The sequence below is a fragment of the Bubalus bubalis genome, chromosome 1 (assembly GCF_019923935.1).
Source record: "Bubalus bubalis isolate 160015118507 breed Murrah chromosome 1, NDDB_SH_1, whole genome shotgun sequence".
Classification (NCBI taxonomy): Eukaryota; Metazoa; Chordata; class Mammalia; order Artiodactyla; family Bovidae; genus Bubalus; species Bubalus bubalis.
In genome coordinates this window covers 97,462,170-97,466,044 of record NC_059157.1, presented here as the reverse complement: position 1 = coordinate 97,466,044, position 3,875 = coordinate 97,462,170, and the positions used below count along the sequence as shown (strand labels likewise).

The following is a 3,875-nucleotide window of genomic DNA, read 5'->3' as shown; positions in this document are numbered from 1 at the left end:
AATAATAATAATAATAAAGTCACTCCAAACTATAAACCAAGACCTTTCCTTAATCTCCTAAACCAGTGACTTGCAAACCACTGCCTGCAGGCCAAATATGCTTACTCTTATTACTCACTCTCACCCTGACCTATTTTTATATAGTTTTTACATTTTTGTGATGCTTGAAAAAAAAACCCCAAAGAATATTTTTTGACATGAAAATTATATGAAATTCACATTTTAGTGTTCATAGATAAAGATTTCGGAGAAGGCAATGGCACACCACTCCAGTACTCTTGCCTGGAAAATCCCATGGATGGAGGGCCTGGTGGGCTGTAGTCCATGGGGTCGCTAAGAGTCGGACACGACTGAGCAACTTCACTTTCACTTTTCACTTTCATGCATCGGAGGACATGACTGAAGCAACTTAGCAGCAGCAGCAGATAAAGATTTACAGGACCACACACAACCATTCCCACTACTTATAAATTACGTGTTTTATGTGAGCGTGTGCATGTGCTGGAGAAGGTCACAGAAACGGCGTGACCGCAGGTTGACCTGCACGTGGGTCCGGCGCATTTGAAGGTGCCGCACACACTCCCCTGTCTTGGAATGTCCTTCCGCCCACCGTTCCATCAGGAGAGCTGTTCTAAGCCTAAGCCTTGGGAGACTAAGATGTTGAGACCGTAAGGACTGAATATATGACTGACTGAACCCAGGTGAGGTTTCTGTATAAACTTTCAAGATTCTGACGGGGGGTGTGGAGACCTATGGTCACCGCCTCACCTCACCTCACCTCACCTCACGTGACTTACCTCACCTCGCCTCACGTGACTTTCCTCACCACACCTCACGTGACTCTCCTCACCACACCTCACGTGACTCTCCTCACCACACCTCACCGTGGCTTATTAAACCTGTCACCTCCCCCTCTGGAGCGGCCTGTGTCTGTCTTCAGTCTCTGTGCCTCCTGTGTCTGGAGTCAGTTTTCAAACTAGCAACATGGCCGCTTTCTCTTGAAAATGGCTGTGTTGAGTAGTTGTGACAAAGATCATATAGCCCACAAAGCCTAAAATATTTACTGTCTGGAGCTTTACAGAGAAAAATCGCCAATCTTTGGTCTAGCCCATATGGTTGTCTTTGTTAAGGGTCTAAGGAGAATATATATAGATTTATGACATTTAAGGCCATCTTTATTTTAAATATACTTGCACATGGTACCATTTTGCAAGAAAAACTACACGTCCTTTCACATACTACTGTGTTTCCTTGTTTATGGGTTGTTAGTTGTTATTCATGGACATTCCTATTTCTTCATTCATTCACTTCATGAGCCCTTATAGTGTACTAGCCTGGGAACAAATGAGTTAACACAAAGAAGCTTTATTAGTTAACTTCTATAGAAAAGTAATGGACAAATGTGAGGGCTTCCCTGGTGGCTCAGCAGTCAAGAATCCGCCTGCCAATACAGGAGACGTGAGTTCGATCCCTGGGTCAGGAAGATCCCCTGGAGAAGGAAATGGCAACCCACTCCAGTGTTCTTGCCTGGGAAATCCCATAGCCAGAAGGAGCCTGGTGGACTATGGTCCATGGGGTCCCAAAAGAGTCAGACACAACTCAGCATCTAAACAACAACAACAGTGGACAAATATAGACCATTGTTGTACAGTAGTGAGAAGCACCATCCTAGGATTATGACTGGGACAGAAAAGAAGGTGTTTGACTCAGCTACAGGAGTTGGTAAATGCTTCCTAGAAAAGAACGCAGTTGAACTGAGAGCAAGAGTATGAGGGGTTGAGAGGGGACACGATTCCATGTTACAGCAATATTTTCCAAGACTTGTGTTCATCAGGGTTCAGGACAGGAAACAGAAAGCAATATGGTCATTTTAAGAGAGTAAAGATTCATGGGGGATTAGGACAAAATCATGGAAGGACCAGAATAGGCTGTAGGCTGGCCTACCAAGAGTGATTCCCAAAAAACTATAGTACTGCCCACTGAGGCCATCACTGGACTGCTTCAGACCAAGAATACATTGTCATTCTCTGATAAAGATCAGGAAGGCAGTCCTGATGCTGCTGCCACTGGACTGTTAAGAGCAAAGCATCTCTGCAAAATTGCTTGCCAATAGAAAGACAGCCAGGAGAGCAGGAACATGGCCTCAGCTCTGTTTTAAATTTCTGAATCTCACAGGAGCACATCTATTTTGTGCATTCAGAGTTCTTGCTGCAAAAAATTTTAAGAAAGAAAGCCATTAGCTTTCTAGTTTCTGCAACACAGGAAGGCACACTTGCTTACTTCTAAGTAAGGTGGGATGGAGGTTGATCAAGCCAAACCACAGAATCCACCACATGTACAGAATCAATGTGACTGCCCATTCAAAGAATTGCAAATAGTTTGGATTGCCTACAGCAGTAGATTCCAAATAGTCGAGTGGATCCCTTTTTAACATGAAAACATTGGGCCTCCAATGCACATGACAGTAGTTTTATTTAATATCCTATAACTGAGAAATATATTACAAATAGTTTCATTCAAAAGGAATTTTATTTTATTAATCATAATAGCAAATAAATACATTTGGACAATGATGGTGATAAAAGTAGCTCACATATACTGCATGCATGTTAATTCAGTGGTAATGCATATGTGTTTAAGCTATATAATTTGTTTAGTCAGCAGATAATGCCTGGACCACTTCTAAATTCCAAAACTCTTTTCAGTAATGCCTGGGAAACCAGATATTTTAAGCTCACATTTAGAAATCATTGAGCCTTAATAGCTTAGGGTGTATGATAAGGAAGATGTAAGCAAAGAGGATCTAAAAGAAGGCTAGTTTCTTTAGATATTAATTGGGAGGTGATGGGGGGTTACTGAATTTTAAGCAAAGAAATGATGGAATCAGATTTTCATGTCAGAAAAACCAGTCTGGCAAAGTCTGGCTGATGAAGGAATAAAAGACTGAAGACAAGTAGAAGATATAGAAGGTTATTTCAGTGATCCAGGTGGGAAACTCAGGGGTCTAATAAACAAGGTACAGATAGTGGGGATGAAGAGTAATGAATATTTAGCAGCAGAATTGATTGCTGATTGATTGATTTGGTGTGATATGGGTGACTAAGAGGACAGAAGAAAGAGCACATGCTTGGGTAACAGTGTAAATATGAAACACAGGAGAAAAAAATGAATTGTTCCAAGTTCTCAAGATATACTTTTTAATATTCTCAAGAAACATATATACATATTTAAAAGAAAAATCAGTAAAGTGACATGATTACTGTTCTAAGAAGCATAACCCCCAAGTACCAGTAACTGGATACAATAAGTGTATGTTTCTCATTCACATCACAACCCAATGAAGGTTTATATGTGTGCATGTGATGGTGAGGAGAGAGGCAGACTTTGGTCCGTGTGATTATTTAGAGACCCAGACTTTTCCTTTCATCGATTCTACCATCTCCTGGGGCCACAGGATTCTCTACATTCATCTGGACAAAGGGAGATAGGGAGCTGACTTTTTTTTCCCCTCGTGTCCAGGGCATGAACCAGGCATGGGCACAGAGCAAAAGCCAAGCTGGGATAAACAAGGAGTTGTTTTGTCCCTCACTGATATGAGACAGGCACCACCAACCAACCAGGTGCCACTCTACCCAGGCCAGGGACAAGGGAGCTGAATTTTAATTAGGAAGATTTTATGGACCAGGAAAAGAAGAAATGTACATCACTTGTGCACACTTACCAAAGGTTAAAACTCAATCATGGGCATGAGACACAATCTAGCTGTGTGCCCAGGAAAAGGAAAACATGACTTTCAGGAGTGTTTAGCTAGTCTCTACCTTAAGTACTTGTTCGGTTATAATAAAGAACTCACAGAATTTTGAAATATGATTACA

The 3,875-nt window shown here is 41.6% G+C and overlaps 1 non-coding gene across 1 annotated transcript; it reads right to left on the bottom strand.

Moving 5' to 3' along the window:
- Positions 1-3,507: 3,507 nt before the first annotated feature.
- Positions 3,508-3,646, bottom strand: LOC112587463. Its single transcript, XR_003111967.1, has one exon. It is a non-coding gene; the product is annotated as a small nucleolar RNA SNORA48 (small nucleolar RNA).
- Between the last annotated feature and the right edge of the window lie 229 nt (positions 3,647-3,875).